The following is a 20,569-nucleotide window of genomic DNA, read 5'->3' on the forward strand; positions in this document are numbered from 1 at the left end:
CATTGGCAGTACAGGGAGAGAGCGTAATGACTGGGAGATTGAAATGTGAGCTGATTATGTGAGATGTCATTGAATCATTGTGCTTTTTAAGCTCTTAAATGAATAAGAGTTTGATATTGGGAATTTGGGGCAACATATTTGCTTCCATTGCTAAGACCAAGGATATAATCAATCGTCCAAGGCACTAACATTCTACCATGTAGTGGAATAGGAGGCTTGTGCATTTAAGATTAGGATGGAGCATTAGGGAAATAATATCCCATTTTCACATCTTATATATTCCAAAACTCGTGCAACTAGAGTTTTAAGCTTAACTTCGATTGCTTATCCTAGTAGAATAGGTTAGGAATATTAGACAAACCAAAAACTTTTACCATAAACTCTCTAGTCTTCTATTAAATAAGCTATTCTTGCAAGATCTATTAGTTGCTTCAAAGGAACACTACTATTTCATGATAGATCTAATGTAGCAATTGTGTGTGTTGGAAGAGGATTAATGGAATTCTTTTCGGCTTTACATAAGTTGACTCACATTTGAGAGTTTCAAAGAAAGCCTTTCTTTGTGAGCTAATTAGTCAGACTCATTGTGATGGAATCCACCACTCCTAATGAATGTAATTCGTCAGACTCACTATGATGCAATTTGCCACTCCTAGTGGACCCTTTAGTAAAGCCTCATACTTATTATTTGATCATTAATTTTCTCTATTTTTCCATTTCCACAAGTCAAGTGCACTTAAGTCCACTCGAGTGCACACTTCTCCACAACTTGAGTCCATAATGCAATTAGAAACTATGAGAGGAGAGAAGGGTAGAGTTAATAGCTAAGGCTTGTGAGGTAGCTAGGGCAAAGAGAAGAGGGAGAGAGAAAGTGCCTTCCCTTGCCCCACCACACATCAGAACATGTATATATGTAGTATCTCCACTCTAATATCACCACACTCACACAAACTTTAGTCTACTTGTCACTTGATTCTACCACCACTTGGGTCCATGATGCAATAAGAAGCTATGAGAGGAGAGAAGGCTAGAGCTAACACCTAAGACTTCCATTGTCATTGATCAAACATGTATATATGTCATGTCTTGTGGAGTAAGCTTCAAAATTGATAAGATAGCTTTATAGAGGGCAACATAGTCTTTATTTACTCACTCACATTCAAAATGTGAGTGTCATGCTCAAGCCTTGTTATCACCACAAGGTCCCCCATTAGCCACACATAGATCATGTGGCCACTAACATTGTTGTGTCTACTAACCTCATGTGGCCATTATGCCACATCTATCATTTTTCCCCCATGAGGCTAATCCTTTGTGAAAAGGCAAAAATCAAGATTCAATCCTAGAGTCTCTCTCTAGGATAAGAGCCAAAAATCAATACACTTATTCACCTACAAAGAGCCATATACGTAACCCTTTATCATCTCTTATAAAAGAGACTCATGTGTATCCCTCCACACATAATTGAAGTTCATAATACAAGTGAAAGGTGAGAAGGATCAAAGCTTGCTTGGAAGAGCTATGATGGGAGAGCAAGAGCAAGAAAGAGAGAGAGACCAAATGGGAACTCCAACAGTCACAATGTGTGATTGGGCCTTCCTTTATTCAAACTATCACTAAAAGAATAAAGAATAAAGTGATGGTGATGGGTTCCCGCCATGTGCAATGTGTAGTGGCGGGTATTGTCAGTGTAGTAATACATAGGCGGCTAGGTAGAGGTGCCTTTACCCCCAATAACCTCCCACTTAAAGGCGAATTTACCCCAATGAGGAGTGAAAAAGAAAAAGAAAAGACAATACAATGTACACATGTACAACAAGATGAGAAAAAATGTCATCTCATCCAACGCCCATCAATCTCCTAAGGAAGACAAAGCGCTCAGTAGTGAGGCTTTTTGTGAGCAGATCGACATTATTTTTTTCATTGGAAATCTTGACAAGGTCAATAGACTTGTCCTCCATGACCCCACATATGAAGTGATACCTCACCTCAATATGTTTTGTCTTCACATGGAAGATCGGATTCTTGGCTAGCTGAATAGCACCCATAGAATCTGAATGCAGCATAGGTATAGAATCAATCCCAAGTTCATGAACCAAACAGCCCAACCATATGGCCTCCTTGCAAGCCTCAGTGCATACTTAGCCTTAGTGGTAAAGAGAGGCTTACACTTCTAAACCATGGATATCCAAGAGACAACACCTCCAACATAGGTGAATACATAGCCAGAAGTGGACTTCCTACTATTTGCATGTACTACATAATCGGAGTCTGTGTACCCCACAACTCTTGTATCCTGGCTACCATAGAAAATACATACATTTGTTGTGCCCTTCAGGTATCTCATGATACCCTTCACGGCATCCCAATGTTTCTTACTAGGTGTAGCCATATAGTGTGTCACAACACCAATTGCAAAGGCAACATTTGGACGAGTGGCTACCATGGCATACATCAAACTGCTCACGGCTAATGCAGAAGGGATCTTGGCCATCTCGACCCTCTGCTCATTTGTCTATAGACCTGTCTACAGACAATCGGCCCTGTGAAACCTTCATATAAGAAAGTAATGGACAGCCAATAGGCTTGACGTCCTGCATGGAGAAATGCTCAAGGACTTTACAAATGTACTCCCTCTATGAGAGGTAGAGTAGTCCCTGATGCTTGTCGTGCTTAATGCGCATACCAAGAATGTGAGAGGCTTGTCCCAAATCCTTCATCTCAAAGCTCTTCTTCAGCTGAGATTTAAGAGCATCCAGCTCATCATGAGCTGTCCTTGCTATCAGCATATCATCCACATAAAGTATCAAAATAAGCAATGAGCCATCATGGAATTTTTTCGTGTAAAGACACAGATCCATAGTGCTCGTACGGTAGCCCTGTGTCTACATAAAGGCATTAAACTTACAATACCATTCCCTAGGTGCCTACTTCAAGCCATAAAGACTTTTCTTCAACTTGCATACTAGGTACTCCCTATCAGGTTCTGCAAAGCCCTTAGGCTGCTCCATGTAAATCTCATCATGCAAATCCACATGCAAGAATGTAGTCTTGACATCCATTTGATACACGTCCAAGTCAAGATGTGCGACTAAAGCCAAACAAGCGTAGGGTTGTCATTTTGACCACAGGAGAAAAGACTTCATCAAAGTCAACTCCATGCCCTTGCTTAATATCCTTAGCAACAAGTCTTGCCTTATAAGCTGGCTTGGGTGCCTAGGGGTACTTTTCAGCTCATATACCCATTTGCATGGCAAAGCCTTCTTGCCATTAGGCAATGCAACCAAATCCCAAGTCATATTCTTATGTAAGGAGTCCATCTCAGAATGCATAGCCCTCTCCCAAGAGTGACTGTCACCCCTGCACATAGCCTCATCATAGGTGAGAGGCACTCTTGCATTAGTAACAAATACATAATGCATTAAGGGCTCAAATCCATCAGGTGAACATCTAGATCTAGTAGACCATCTCATTGCAAGCTCTATTACATGTCTAGCATCCTGTCCAACACCCTGGCCATGTGTACCAACTGTTGCTGCAGGCTGACCAACTGGCTGTGCAGGAGCACGTGGCTCCTCCTGAAATATAACCCTACGTATCTCTACCACCTTCTCAGGTTACCTATGTACCTTGTCTTCATGGAAGACTACATCATGGTTGCGGATGACTTTTTGTGCTTGTAGATCCTAGAGACAGTAACCCATCTCACTTGCATCTTCATAGCCAAGGAAAATGCATTTGACACTCTTACGATCTAGCTTACTATGCTTGTCCTTGGGTAGATGGTAGAATGCCTCACGTCCAAAGACATATAGATGCCCATAAGACAGAGGTTTTCCAGTCCATATCTCCTGTGAAACATGAAAATCCAAACCACTGGAAGGTGATCTATTTATGATATACACAGGTGTACAGACTATCTCAGCCCAAAAGCTCTGTGTGGTAGGCCTGCATAGCTAAACATACTGTGTACATACTCCTGGATGGTTCTATTCATCCACTCAGCCAAACCATTATGGGTTGGGGTATAGGGGGATAGTCAACTGACGCTTAATACCCCTCTTGTCACATAGCTGCTCAAAGGCATGTGACACATATTCTCTGCCATTGTCAGTCCTAAGGCATTTCAACCTATGCCCAATCTGGTTCTCAACCAATGCAAGCCATCTCTGAAACATAGCCAATATATCTGACTTAAGCTTATGGGGTAAGCCCAGACTTAACGTGAAAAGTCATCAATGAACGTTACAAAATAATTTGCACCACCCATAGACTGAAAGGGCATGGGTTCACAGACATCCAAACATACCAATGCCATGGGCTCACTCATGTGTGTCCTACCAAACTTCTTATGTGTATTCCTAGTCTGTGTTTGCCTAAAGACAATGCTCACATGAATCAAAACATGCATAGTCAAGGGGCGGTAAGTACTGCAAAAATAAAAAAGCATTTTTATTTCTTTCAAGGACATATGGCCCAAAAGGGCATGCCAAAGAGATACATGTGGGATGAAACTGACTGACAAAACATGGTCAACAGAGAACCCATCAACTACAAGAGGATAGAGGCTGCCAGCCTTGGCACCTCTAGCAAGCACAAGTCTGCCATGGGTGATCTTCCAGGCAGAATCTCCAAATGAAACATGAAATCCAACATTATCAAGTTCCCCTACAGACATAAGATTGCATGTAAGCACAGGTACATGATGTATATCTTGTAACAGAAAAGTATTGCCAGTAGAGAATTGCAGCCGTACATCCCCAATGCTAACAATAGCAAGTGACCTGTCATCACCCAAGTGAACTGAACTAGAGACAGCGCGGTAGGAATGGAACCACTCACGGCATGGTGTAACATGAAATGAAGCACCAGAATCCAAAGGCTAGCACTGCGCATACATAGAGTGAACCTCGGTCAACAATGTAGCATCACAAGAACTAGTTGCAAGTATGTACTCCCCATCAGAGTCGTCACTCTGCATGTAATTTATCTCTTCGATTTTCACACTGGATTTTGCAAGCATAATACTACGATGAGAGGACTTTTCATGTACTTTGTCTTTCCCCTTCTCTTTGTGCTTCTCATTGCGCAACTCATGATACTATGGGTGTATGTGACCCTTCTTGCCACAATGATGACATGTCACATTATCATTTCTTCCATGAGACTTGCTGTCCAACTTACCACGCGACTTAGACCTAGACTTTTGCGAGCCTCTGCCATGTCCATACCCATGGTCATTCTTTCCATTACTATCTCTGCCTCTAACAGTCAAAGCATGCGACACACGAGAGGCATCCAAGTTTTTATAGTTGATCTCTTCTTGTAGAAGAGCACTCTCTACATCAGGCAAGTTCAAAATAATAGTAGGAACACATAAGGCAGTGCGGAATACATCCCATGACTCACTCAAAGTCCCAAGCAAAAACAATGGAGTAATCTCATCATTAAAGGTAATGCCCTGTGAAGTCAAGTTCTTAAGAACATCATGGAACTGGCTCAAATGAGTAGACATTATCATATTCTCCTTCATGTGCAGGTCCATAAGCTACTTCATCCAATATATCTAACTTACTAGACTTTTCTTGTCAATAGAGGTTCTTAATTTTATCCCAAAGCTGCCAAGCACTTTGTGCTTCCTCAACCACATTGTAATGCACCTGTTTAGTGAGAGACAAGATGAGGGTGGACTTGCATAACTCATCAAGCTCACCCTGTTCGTCATCAGTCATAGTTTTAGGCTGCTTGCCATGCATCCTTAGTGGCTTGATTTGATATTTTTACCCCAATCCCTATCAAACTTGGCTCTTCCAAGAGGCATAATTCGTACCATCAAGCTTAGTGATGTTGAAGACGTCACTGTCAGTGGAAGACTACAGTCCAAAATGGTGCAGAAAACTCAAAATTGCTTACTATTTTCTATTGTAAATAGCCAAAATACCACAAAAACCAAGGCAAAATGACCACGAACTAATAGCTAATGATGGTGTCCACCAAGTACCATCAAAAGTACATAAAATCAGGATGATTTAGCATGAAAAGTCCACATCAATCCATGCGTAACTGCTTCCTATAATAAATTACAGCCATGTACAATGAGAGCAAATTGTAGGCAAAATGAATGCACTAAGTCAACCACTGACTGTCAAAGCATAACCAACATCAAGCACACATAAATCAGTCATATAGACATCGAGCAAACACCCAAGCATGTCAAAAGAATCTGTCAGTAAGCCGGCACACCCCCTATGTAATAGGGCAAAGTGTACACAACACTAGCAAGACCTGACGCAAAGAAGTGTATGCTCAGGGAGTGCAAAGCCCAAATCAGCCCAAGTACATCTATGAGGACCGCGGCATATCAATCATGCAACATCCAAGTGAAGATCCCAGTCTTAAGTATCGGAATGCTCAAGTAGCATAAAGCACCTACTCAATGTCTATTAAGCGTATCAAGATGCTCCCACTAGCACAAAAGCCGTAAATATCAAGCAAAGAAGCTCAACAAGAGCATATGATAGCACCAGTGCCAGAAGATCCAAGATATAGCATCAATTAGACCTCATGAGCATATAGACCGTGTAGCATCTATACATAGCATCCATAGACATCAAGTATATCCAAATTGTAACTCTGGAAAGCCGAGAAATAGTCAAAGTAAGCTTCGGGCAATCAAATGTCAAGCCAAAGCAAGGCTCGGTAGCATTCAACTCCAAACAATGTAACATGCATGCAGTAGTGGCATAGGCCAAGCATGACAAGATTGGTCAGACATAACCAAAATACATGCCATAAGTACAGCAGAGATGAAGATCCAAATGCTATACAAAGTGAGCTCAAGCTCAAGCAATGATTTGAGAGCAAATCCAAGCTCTATGTTGATCCCCAAGAGTCACTACATCAATGCATACATCCAAGATAGAGCCCGAATGTAATAGGCATATCCAAACATAAGCAAAAGAGGTTCAACCTTGAATATTCCAGTAGCAAATAGATGTCCAAAAGTGAGAAAATAGTGGCTCAATCCAAGATCAAAACCATAAGCAAACCATAGGCATACTTCCCTATATGTAAAGGCACCAACCAGGCATAATCAGACATCAAATGACCATGTAGCATTGAAGGAATGCCCTAAGGGTGCCCAAATGGGCTGGGTAGGTGCTCGGAAAGCTAGGGAGTGACGGGAGCTCGGGAGAGTCAGCTATGGCCGCCAGGAAGGAAACCCAATGAGTGTAGGTAATAAATAGGTATATGAAGGAGTCACGAACCAAGTCAGAATGCTCGAGCAACCATGCTCTGATACATGTTGAAAGGTGAGAAGGATCGAAGCTTGCTTGGAAGAGCTATGGTGGGAGAACAAGAGCAAGAAAGAGAGAGAGACCAAATAGGAACTCTGACAATCACAATGTGTGATCGGGCCTTCCTTTATTCTAACTGTCACTAAAAGAATAAAGAATAAAGTGACGGTGACGGGCGCCTGCCACCTGCAGTGTGCAGTGGTGGGTACTGTCAGTGTAGTAATATACGGGCGGCTAGGCAGAGGCGCCTTTACCCCCAACAACAAGTGTGCTCATTCTCCATTTTTCTTCTACTCAAAACTCTCACTCACACACTCTCTCTTTCTCTCACTTTACTCTCACTCCCTACTCACACACTCTCTTATTCTTCTCTTTTGTTGATACATGATGCTCAACTCACATGGCATCAAAGAGGGCCTAAGAAATTGAGTGTCCACAAGCCTCCTCCTAGCCTTCCTCTTCCATTCAACTTTCATCCATTCTAAAATGCTATGTGCTCAACACTTTACCTCTCTCCTTGTTCCTCTCAAAGGGGATATCACTTTGCAATTATCTTCCATCTCCTTCTCTATCTCTCACTTCCCTAGCTTCCATGGCTAGCATGCCATCCACAAGTTCCATCTCGAAGGCATGGCACCTTGCCACCATTGACAAGCTAAATGAATCTAGCTACAATGTTTGGAAGTTGAGAATTGAGCTCTACTTAATGCAACTTAGCCTTTGGAAGATTCTATTAGGAGACAAGCAAACAGTAGACAACATTGACCAATGTTAATTATGTCAAGCATGGGACACCAAAGACCTCATGGCTCGAATGGAAATCATGCTCCATTGCAAAGATAGGGAAGTACAAATGGTAATGACCCTCACTAGTTCCAAAGGACACACAAATCTAATTTACAAGTCTCTTTGATCAAGAGACTCATTATTCTACTATGCAAGTAGGAAAAGATGTCTCTAAATTTCTAAATGGATGGATTACTTTACTTGATAAAGTTCTCATTTTAGGGATGGACATCTCCAAGGAATTCCAATCCATTCTATGACTTGCACTCCTCCCATCTTCATGGAAGTTGTTTGTCACTACTCAAGCTACATCAACACTCCAACTCCACGGCTTGGCATAGAGATTCACCAAGAGGAGGCTCTATGGGATCATTACAATGGTTCCAAACTAGTTGCTCTTACCGCTTACATGAAGTTTCACGAAAGTGGTTCTTACCACTCCACCCCTCCCACCTCTTGACATCATCATCGACAAAGAGAAGGATCTACTCACCCAAGAACCAATCCTTATAACAACACTCAATGTGGTTATTGCCACAAGTATGGGCATCTTAGAAAAGATTGCTACTCCAAGGCTAAATCTCATGGATCCTCTTCTCATAAATCCCATCCTCATGCATGAGCCCACTACTCCACCATCTCTACCTATTTTGGCGAGGACACACACACCACACAGATTGTTTGTAGCCACTACCATGCACAAAGATACCAACCCCACTTGGTATCTTAACACATGAGCCACACATCATGTGACCCCTCACTTTGAATGGCTCTCTTCCTATCACACACTAGCGCATCCTTTGGCATCCTAATGGGTGACCATAGCATACAACATGCACAAGCTTATGGCAAGGCTATCATCATGACGCCTCCCAACATTGGCACACAAGTTGAGCTATACAAAGTCTATTATGTGCTTAGTTTGCATACTCAACTTTGTTTAGCAGTAACAATGACAAATAATATACTAGCAATGAATTCAATGCTTTTTGTGTAGTTGAAGTGATGTATCGGGAATTCTCCATCCTTGACCATCCTTAGCAGAATGGCGTGGTCGAGGGCGAGAACTATACATCGGTGGAAAGCGCAAGATCTATGATATCTCTCGTGCAACTTTCCTATTCCTATTCCTATTGGGAAGAGGCTCTCGCGACAATAGTTTATGTACAAAATTAGATGTCTTCTTCTTGCTTTTCACATGCTTGTAGACACAACACACAAGTTTCACCTAAAAGCACACATAGGGGTACGGTGACCGTTTTAGAGTAAAAGCCTAATATCTTCATGACATATGTACCCCCGCTCCCTGCTCATCTTCCATGAAGACTATTTTCTTCATGGGCCCTCCTCAACGCGACTCTCGAACCCGTCTCTCCACATGAACCCCCCCATCACCTCCTTTCACTTACCGCACATGAGACACAACAGTCCACCGCTTCTCCTGCCATCACCCCCTCAACCTCCTCCATCATTGAGACACCCTCCTGAGTCCTCGCTGCCAACCTCCTCCTTTCTGTCCTCCATATTCTCCTCATGCTGCATCCCCTGCCAGGCCACCCCTCAAGCCCTCTCCTACTCTCCCTCCCTCCTCACAACTCCTCCATACCCCTCGGCTTTACCACCAAAGCCGGCAGCCTTCCCACTTCCCTGCTCGGCTCACTCCTTGCTACCTCTCTGGCAGCACTACATGTAGTGAACTTCCACAACCCCATAGACGTTAGCGGCCGTCTCTCTGCCCAACGTCATCACCCCAGGTCCATGCCGCCGCCAACTGGTAGCATCTTGACTCCACATGGCACCTCCTCTCCTCACTCCCATCAGCACTTGCCCATCGTAGCACCACCTGCGGCCCCCTTAGCACGGTGATAGCCACCCGATCTCGAGCCACAGCACCAGCTGAGTCTCTCTTGCCCCCCTCTGTCAGGATCGGTAGCCTCGAGCCCACTAGCTAACACCCTTATAATGCTGCTTGTAACACTCTCCTCTCTCACGCCACCAGCTATCCCCCTCTGCCACTTGGCAACAACATGTCCAGTACATTGCCTGGCTGGCAGTGCCACTTGTTTTACTACCTTGCCATCATGAGTCGCTTGGGCGCCACCCCACCCAGCACCTGTCTCCACTTGGCCCTAATCTCAGTCTCACCAGATTCCCCCCATCCATTTTCCCACGTGCTTCCAAGTTTATCCGAGGCCATGGCCTGTGAAAAGATGTAGGATGTGGGGGAAATGTAGATGGGGCTACTCTCCACCCAAGCCGCCTCGCTTTTACTCCTTGTTTCTATATCCAACATATCCATAGCTTCTTACTTAGAGGGGTTGCGTTCACTGCAAATCCTAGCTAAATCTCTTCTTCCTCGCATAGTCTCATGGTTGGGATATTATTGAGGTCTATGTCGACGATACTCCATCTTTTCCTCATTCCTCAAATGTAGTTGAGTTGAGGGGGAATGGAACAAAAATTAACAACAAAAAAGAGTCTAGATGGGTAGACACTAGCCATCTTGATAGAAAAAGTTATGTCAAGATCCCCAAGTCGCAGTGCAATAGACACTAACCATCTTGATAGAAAAGGTTGTGTTAAGACCCTGCTACTTTAACCAGTAGTCATTGACCAGCTTGATAGAATGAGCTACTTTAAGACTTTGAATGAGTTAATAAAGACCACCCTTAGATTCTTACTTTGATGAGGACAACAATGTATTGTGTAGGGGCAAGTGCAAGGGCTTTGTAGGTATCCACGGAATTGCCTACAAATCTATCCATGTAGGGAGTAGTGGACACTTAAGCTCTTCTTGTGTTGTGCTTCTATGTGTGATTCCCTATACCCAATAGTGAATCCTCACTTGTGTGGCATCACGAGAGTATATTCCTAGGATGTGCCTATGTTGTACCATTTCTTCCATTGAAGAATACAAGAGTATATCTTACTCTCATATATTATGTTACCTTTTTATGCCATGTTAAGTGAGTGATTGAGTGCAAGTGCATTACAGGGGGATTTGTAGGGTAAGAGAGGGAAAAACAATTTGGGGAGAGAGAGAGAGAGAGAGAGAGAGAGAAAATAGAAAGAATATTTAGAGAAAGAATAAATAAATATCAATTATTTTGACATATAAAATTGTTTTCATGTAGGCATACTATGTGGTTGGTGTGATAGCTCAAAGACCAATTCCTTGGAGTAGTTAGTAGTCAACAAGCATATTTAGGTATGTGAATTAAGTATTTTCAAAATCTTAGTTCAATGTGAAATAAATGATTTATTTCATATAAAATAATTAGATAAAAACCATTTTTTAGATTATTAAATAATTTGAAATTAATATTTGATAATTTAATAAATTAAATAATTTATTATTTATTTAATTGAAATATTTCATATGATTGTTTGAGATGAGGAGAGAGAGAAAATAGAAAATAGCAAGACTTAATATTTTTTATATATTCCATAACGCCTACTCAAAAGATACAACTTGGCCTGTAATATGTATAAGATCCCTTAATAGAAATCTTGGCTATTCTATAGTCCAATTTGATGCTCACAAGATCATGCTCCTAGAAAAGACAACTACCATATGGATTTTTGGGAATGGTCCTAAATATCACCCCACTAGAGCTAGATTCCTTTTGACCTATTCATCTTATACATTAGCACTAGGGTAGATTAATGTAAAAACCATTGCTGGCTACAAGAGATATAGAGAAAACCTTGCTTAGGATGAAAAGGATACACACAATTCAAAAAGTACTTTTGCATACACATGTTACGAATGCTGCGGCCATTTTGGGTTCTTCCTCTATTTATCTTGTGGTCTTTTTCAATATCTAAAGTTGTCTTCTGAAAACTAGTTGAATAACTCTAGAAGAGCATTTTTCTTTGTAGTCCCTCCATCATATCTTATGCTCCAATAGAATATTGTAAGTTCTTGATAGTGTGAGTTTTCCATGCCTTGGCTATTATATGTTGCTAGGGGGCCTTGCTCCTCCACAAAATAAGGCCAATGAATCTGAAGGATATGGAGAATGTAAGAAAACAATTTTTAGAGTATATTTAGTGTATCAATATAATAATTCACAAATGCAAAGAATTCTACCTTACCAAATAAAAAGTGATGTCCGTGTCTCCTCATGCAGTCTAAACTACTTGAACAAGATTTATAATCAAATGTTTATACTTTTTTGTATAAGTTTGTAATGCTTTCTATTTTCTCATAATATTTAGGAAGATGTCAAGGTGCCTCCGAACGTCCATTTTGGGAGTTATGAGTTGTGGGATATTGGGCATATTTATTGTAATCTCACACAATTCTTTCCAACATTCCCACATTGCATTCACTTTCTTTTTTGTATGGTTATCATCTCCCACATATACTAAAACATCTCATGTTTTCCTTGACACAGTTAGATCGTTCCTTAGGTACACTTGATCCCCATGGAGACCTACCTTGATAGTGATACATCACATTTCTCAATGTATTGATCCAATAAAGATACTTGTTTTCTTGCATTTTCATAATTAAGATGTAATGTAAGAAGCTTGTCAATTATTCTAATCTTTGTATATTGTAATGTGAAAATATGATTATTCCTACCCATGACTTCCCTTTCTCAGGACATCCTAGCTATGCCAAGACCCTTAATGTGGTCAGGAAGAGCTATTATTGGGATAGGCTCAAAGGTAACATTCTCAAATATGTCACGGAATGTTTGTCTTGTCAACGCATTAAGGCCGAACATGTCAAAATGCCAGGGAAATCGCAACCATTGACATTCCCCAAATGAAATGGGAATTAATTAGTATGGACTTTGTTGTTGGCCTATCCCAAGTTCAGGGAGGATACAACTCCATTATGGTCGTGGTATATATGCTCACCAAGGTTGCACATCTTATCCCTATTAAGACAAACTATAAAGCCTCAGACATCGCAAGGTTATTCATCAAGGAAATATTCAAACTACATGGGTTACCCAGAAGAATCATTAGTGATCTGACTCTCTCTTCACCTCACACTTCTGGAGGGCTATCTTCGAGGCCATTGGGACTCAACTCTGTTTCAGTATAGCTTATCATCCCCAAACTGATGGTCAAACAGAACGAGTCAACCAAGTCATAGAAGATACGATAAATTGGAAGAACGGGATCTTGTATTTCTTATTTATTTTAAAACTTACTCAAATCTAATGATTCTCTCATTAGGGCTCATCTTAGTGGATCCAAACTACTCCAATCTTTGAATGCCATGGTTTCTATCCAATAAATACAATGATACTTTGCATTTGTCCTATTGTATATATCAAACATGCATTTGATAGTTTTTAAATCAATACCTCATATGATATTCTACATTAAAACTACCAACCCCATCAACTATTAACATTTCTCCACTACTATGAGACTGAATGATATTAGGAATACTTGTGTAAGAGAACAAAAAATTCAAGGTTTGGTGATTTTCAATTAGCACTTGAGATGCACTAATCCAAAAGATCTTTATCTCAGAGTGTCTTATGCTTTGGTTCAACACCCCTACCATTGATGTAGTCCAATGCAAGTATGAATCAGTGTAATCTACACTCTCTTGATATCCATCAAAATATTGTTAATTTTTTATATTTGAATGTAGCTTTTTTTTTCCACTTGGCATAGGCCATTGACCCTTCTATATGAGCATACTCCCAAAAACATCTGAAATTCTATGATTTCTAGTAGATCTAACAATCAAAATTGTAAGGGATCTAGGCAAACCAAATACTCTTATTCTATTACATCTAAGTTTTCATGACAAAGCATCATAATCTTTGTGATTAATAATCATAATATCACATGTCTCTACTATTTCATTTGGTTTCACAATTTCTCTTAAGTCTTTCACTAGCTCTTTGAGAGTTGGCACTCTCATGTCGATATTTTTTTGTGATTGAAGAATCCTTATAAGATCTTTCTTATTCATGGTTTCTTTTAGAAGCTTGATCGTCTCCTCATTTTGTTGCATATTAATATACAAAACTTGAGAGACATATTTCTTGTAAGATTTAGTCTTCTTTTTTTGGCCCCATTATTTCTTATTAACAACTCAGTTATATTTTTTATTGATATATTTTTCTCTAAATCCTACCAAAGTTTCTCTTAAACATACTAATTTCTATTCTAGTGATTAGTTCTATAATGAATCATACTTAGACTACATAGCCTTTTCCCAAGAGTGACTATCTTTTGTGCATAGCTTTGTCATAAGTGAGACTCACTAGCATGTGCCACCATGACATAATGCATAGAGGACTCAAAATGATCAAGAGGATGTGAGGCTCTAGAGGAACATCTCAAAGATGGCTGTGGGGCCTATATGGCTTATCCTCTCTATCCAACATCATGACCCTACACAACATGCGAATCCTAAGTCACTATATCATCTAGCAACAAGTTGTCTAACTAGGGATGGCTATACTTAGCACGTGGCTCCTCCTAAAAGATCATTCTACATACCTCAATCACATGATGTAGTCTCATATGCATCTTTTTCCCATGGAATATAATATAATGTCTATGGATAATCTTCCGATCTAGGGATTCCAAAGGTGTTAGCCTATCTCACCTACATCACCATATCCAAGAAATATGGATTTGATAGACTTTAGATCCAACTTATTGTACTTGTCTTTGGGAATATGGTAGAAAGCCTCACATCTAAAGACTTGCAAGTGTGTATAGGAAAGGGAGGTTTACCATACCATATCTCCTCTACAAGTCTACCACCAAGAGTAGTGCATGGGGATCTATTAATGAGTTGAATGGTAGTAGTAACTACCTTAGCCCAAAAGTATTGTGGTTAGCTTGCGTGACTAAGCATGCTAGAAACTTTTTCCTAAATAATCATATTCATATGCTTTGTAACACCATTCTAGGATGGGGTGTATGGGGCAATCAACTGGCACTTAATACCCCTCTCAGCAGCAAAGCTTCTCAAATGCCTTGAAGACATATTTACCACCATTCTTAGATCATAGGCATTTCACCCTATGCCTAAACTGGTTCTCAACCATAGCAAGAAAGCATTGAAATATAGGTAGTACCTCTAATTTCTACTTAATGGGATCAGCCTAAACCTTATGCAAATAATCATCTATGAATGTAACAAATTACTTTACACCACCCAAATTTGAGTGATAGGGCATTGGACCACAAACATCTAAATGTATACGAGCCAACAACGCATCCACACATGTAGAACCATAATATTGATGAAAGTTATATGTCTACCTATCATAAACAAAATGATTACATGAATCAAAATATGAGTAATCAAGAGGCATAAGATACTACAAATGAGTAAGTACTTTCATTCATTTCAAGGACATATGCCAAAGAGATAAATGTGGATGATCTGTCACAGCCAAAACATGGTCAATGGACCCAGAGAAAAGCACAGGATATAGGTTTCTAACCTTGGCATCTCTAGAAAAATTAAGACTACCATGAGTGATCTTTCATATAGAATCACAAAAGATACATGGTACTTGTCATCATCCAACTGTCTAGCTAAGATAAGGCTTTTAGTCAAATCTGGGATATGACATACATTATGAAGCACAAAAGGAGTACCAATACCAAACTGCAATCTAACATCACCTATGCTAATGATATCCAATGCAATGTCGTCTCCTAGTCTAATACAACATGTATCAATATAGTAGCTATAAAACCAATAGATGAGGTGGGGTAACATGGAATGGAGCCCTCGAATCAAGAAGCCAATATTGAGAGTAAGAATATGGGGTATCAATCAACTGAGTAGCATTACAAGTGATGAAGCAACAAGAATATAGTCATTTGAATTTCATTCTAAAGCATTTATCTCTTTTATCTTAACATTGGACTTAGGGACAAAGTTGTGATCATCAAAAGATTTGGCATTATCCTATGCTTTCCCTTTGCCTTTTTCATTGCACTCAACATTGCACATTTTATGGCACTATGGCCTAATGTGACCTGATGCTCACAATCATGACATGTCAAAGAGGACTTATGACTGTGAGACTCACCATGAGACTACCCAAGAGACTCTAAAACTTCCACCTTTTCATAAACTCAAAAATAGTTTTTTGTGATGTTATTAATACTTCTTTTATTTCATGCATTTGTGTTATGTATGCATAAGATACATAATATAACCCTCATAAAATACCCAAGCATGTTATCAAAGCCATCACCGATGTATCTCATCAAGTCATGAACATTGAGAAAAGGAGGAAGTTTATCAGTAGAGAGATCCTTTTGATAAATATTTCCATCTACCTACAAGTATATGTGCTTCTTTTCTTGTAATCAAAACTTATTCGCCTCATCCTCATCCAATAATGCTCAATAATGTAAACTTCTTCAAGATGAATAAATTAGATCTATCTGAATAGTAAACTTGTACTTGTCTACACCCATATTACTTAAAGAGGTGTTCATAGATATTGTAGTAGAATAGAATCAACTAGGTGACAAAGTCATAGAGATGGATAAAAAGTGTGAAAAAGAGAATGTCTAGACGAGAAAACCCCAGAGAAGAAAAAAAGTTTCAAGAAAGAGAATACCCCACATTTCAAGCATTTTAAATGAACATATATTGGGAAAGAAACGAACATGATGTTGATGCAAAAATCTAGACAATACAATATTTTGCAAGTTCCAAAAGAAAAACAACAAAAAAGGTGACGCTTGATATAATTAAGGAAAGTAGGTATTTAATGTCGACCTCTTAAATGACCCACAAATTCTCTGATTAATCATGTTTGAATTGTCAAATTTAGAGGGCTCATTCTTCTAAAACCTCGTTTAATAAGCAACTTAGTCACTTTTTTACAAGCCCCTAAGCATTTTTTACCTTGATAAAATAGTGGGCTTGATTCAATCATCATCAAGTCTAATACCCAACTTTCACACTACATTGCTATCACCAATGCTGTTAGATATGCTCAATGCCCCACCCTCATCAGGTGCCGCCAAGAATCCATGGTGCTCTAAGTTGGAAGGCCCCCATTATGAGGAGAAGCCATGTGTGAGCATGGACATTGGGTGGGTCCTGACTTGTATGTCAGATGAGGTCTATGTGACCAGATGGAAAAAATGTGACCTTTGTGCATCTAGCCTTTGGGTTATGGATGGTAGCAACTCGAGACACAATGTGTTGAGTTGCGGGGTGTGAGAGTTATTAAGGACCCTATTTTGGGGTATGGGGATAGCGTCCCCCAGTTCGAATATAAAAAGAATATTTCCTAATGACTTGGAAAGATTCTTAATATGGTTGTCAAACATGCCAAATAGACTACCTTCCCAAGCTATAAAAGAAAGAATCCTCTAAAGCCATAGTTAATCTATCTTTCACCTAGTTAGAGTTCTTCCAGCTATCCTTAAGCTAGAAGAACTCTCTTCGTCTATCATTTATCTAGATTTCCATCTAAGCTTCATAGTGGAAGTGCACGGGCAGACAAAGACATATTTGTATCAGTTTATTTGAAATTAAAGCAGTCTTTGTTCTTCTCATATTTGTTGTGTGTTCTCTACTTCTTGCTCAGATTTTGTTCATTGTGCCATGTAATTTCTACATGATATCAGAGCATAGGGGGCTTTGAGGAGTGAAGAGTATGTGAGAGGTAAGGGCTTTAATAATGAAGAGGATAAATGTCGTGTGCTACATTCGGTAGTGGTGCTAGTGCGTGACGTGCTGCTATTGTTGTATTGATAATTCAAACAATGAGGATTCATCCACCAACCATTAGTGAAGGTAAGTTAGATTGTACAAACTATAATTTGTGAAAGTTTAAAATTACAACTATCATTGATTCTTATGAGCTTTTGGAGACGGTGCTAGGGACTAACCCAGAATCACAACCCACCCTTGATCCATCAAATTTGAGTGTCATGATTCCTTCAAATGTAGATCTTCGAGCTTGGAAATGAAGAAACACAGATGCAATGTGTGCCTTAGTTACAAGCTGTTTCTGATAGTGTTTGACCTTGATTCAACATACAACCAAGGCATTAGAGGTTTGGAATATACCGAGGAGTTAGTATGAAACACAAAATCAAACAAGAATTCAAAACTTGGAGAATCAACTAGTAGCATAGAAGTTTGTTGAAAGAGAGACAATTGAAGCATTCATTACTTGGATAAAAAATCTATGCGATGAGATGGCTAGTGCTAGGATATAGAAGACTAGTGAGAAGCTAGCTCAGAGATGACTTTGGATTTTTACACCAATGTTTGATGGATTGGCAATTGCCCTAATTGTGTACTACTAATGGAGGAGGAGTTGAGGCTTAAATCCCGAGAAGGTGGTAGTAGTGGAGATGCTACATTCTCCACCAATGTGAAAGGAAAAGGTGGTTCCTCTACCAAAAACGATGACAAAAAGAAGAAGGGTGGTAAGAAAAAGTTTCAAGGAGAGTGCTTCTATTGTAAGAAGAAAGAACATGCAATTGTTGTAGATTTTTGTGTCAAGAAGGCAAATGAAAAGAATAGCACCATGAAGACTAAAGAAACGGAGACAACCAATTTGGCTGGAGTAGAGTTGGAGTTATTCATGGTGACCTTCGACTACTAGAATGACCACTATTTGCACAATACTAGCAATGGCCGCTCATAAAAAGTGGCCAGTTTACCAAATGGATGTTAAATCAGAGTTCTTGAATGGAGACCCAAAGGAGGAGGTACACGTAGCTCAACCACCAAGGTTTTAGGCTCCCCATTCTAAGAACAAATTTTGTAAGCTGAAGAAGGCATTGTATGGGCTAAAATAAGCCCCTCAAGCATGGTACCAAAGCATAGATAAATTACTTTTAAGCTTTAATTTCAAAAGATGTTCCTTAGATGCTAACTTGTATGTTTACAAGGATGGTGAAAAGTCTATAATAATTGTCATGTATGTGGATGAACTTCTTATTACAAGTGACTATGGCTATATGATCCATTAGACTTGAAAGGCTTTGAGCTCTGAGTTTGAAATGACAAACTTAGAGGTTAATATGAAGTTATACATTAAGGATATAATAACACTAGCAAACATTGGGAGGTATAGGGCTAGAATGTGGGTGCTCAGATATTTGTAGGGAACTCTTAACTATGGTATTATATACATTTCTAGAAGTACTCTTATGGGGAACTGTGATTCAGATTGGGAAAGTGACAATGATTTTAAGAAATCAGTTTTTGCATATTGTTTCTCTTTAGGTTCAGGAATCTTCTCTTGGTTCAGTAAGAAGCAACCAATTGTGGCATTGTCTTCTACCAAAGCAGAGTACAAGGTAGCTTGCTTCACTATATGTGAAGTAGTATGGTTAAGGAGGATCTTATGGCATATAGGAGTACAAGATGAAGATCCAATAGTACTAAGATGTGGCATTCATAGTTACATCACCATGGCCAGAAATCCAATTCTTCATATGCATACTAAACACATTTAGATACAGTATCACTATGTGCATAACTTGATTGAGGATGGGATAGTAGAGCTGGTTCTATTGTCCAACAAAGGAGAATGGAGTAGATATCTTCACCAAAGCTCTTATGAAGAATCTCCTTTGAATTCATCTTTAGAGACTCGATATTAGGTTGAGAATATAGTTCAACTTGCGGGTGGACATTGAGAGGGGGTGTTAGATATTCTCAATGCCCCATCCTCGTAAGGTGCCACCAATGATCCATGGTGCTCTAAGTTGTAAGGTCCCCATTATGAGGAGAAACCATGTATGAGCATGGACATTGGGTGGGTCATAACTTGTATGTCAAATGAGGTCTACGTGATCATATGGCAAAAAGATGACCTTTGTGAATCTAGCCTTTGGGTTAGATAGAGAAGTTATGCTTACAGTAACTTGAGGCACAATGGATTGAGTTGTGGGGTGTGGGATCTATCAAGGACCCCTATTTTGGGGTCTGGGGGTTGTAGAAGCAGTCCTTGCTTTAGGGCGGGTCTTAAGGCCCAATGACCCTGTGACGGGGGTCCAAGAGCAATGCCCTTGATTCGATAGTATAGGGAGTATTCCTTGGCCGACTAGGGAAGATTCTTAATATAGTAAGACATGCCGACTAGATTACCTTTCCAGGCTATAAAATGAAGGCTCCTCTAAAGCCATCATTAATCTATCTTTCACTTAGTCAGAGAGTTCTTCTAGCTACCCTTAAGCTCTTTGTCTATCATTTTTCTAAATCGCCATCTAAGATTCATAGTGGAAGTGTATGAGTGGATAGAACCATCTTTGTGTCAGTTTGTTTGAAATTAAAGCATTCTCTATTCTTCTCATATTTGCTACATGTTCTCTACTCCTTGCTCAGATTCTGTCCATTGTGCCGTGTAATTTCTACAAATGCTACCATAGCTAGCTTTGATTCCAAGATAATTAATTTCACTCAAAAACTAATTTTTGTTCAATCTTGGCTTTAATGTTTAAAGCTATGTAAGCAAATATGGAACTTGTATTTCAATCTTTCAATCCATTTT

The sequence above is a fragment of the Lygodium microphyllum genome, chromosome 8, assembly GCF_053477565.2.
Source record: "Lygodium microphyllum isolate KBCC chromosome 8, Lygodium_microphyllum_v1.1.10, whole genome shotgun sequence".
Taxonomy (NCBI): Eukaryota; Viridiplantae; Streptophyta; class Polypodiopsida; order Schizaeales; family Lygodiaceae; genus Lygodium; species Lygodium microphyllum.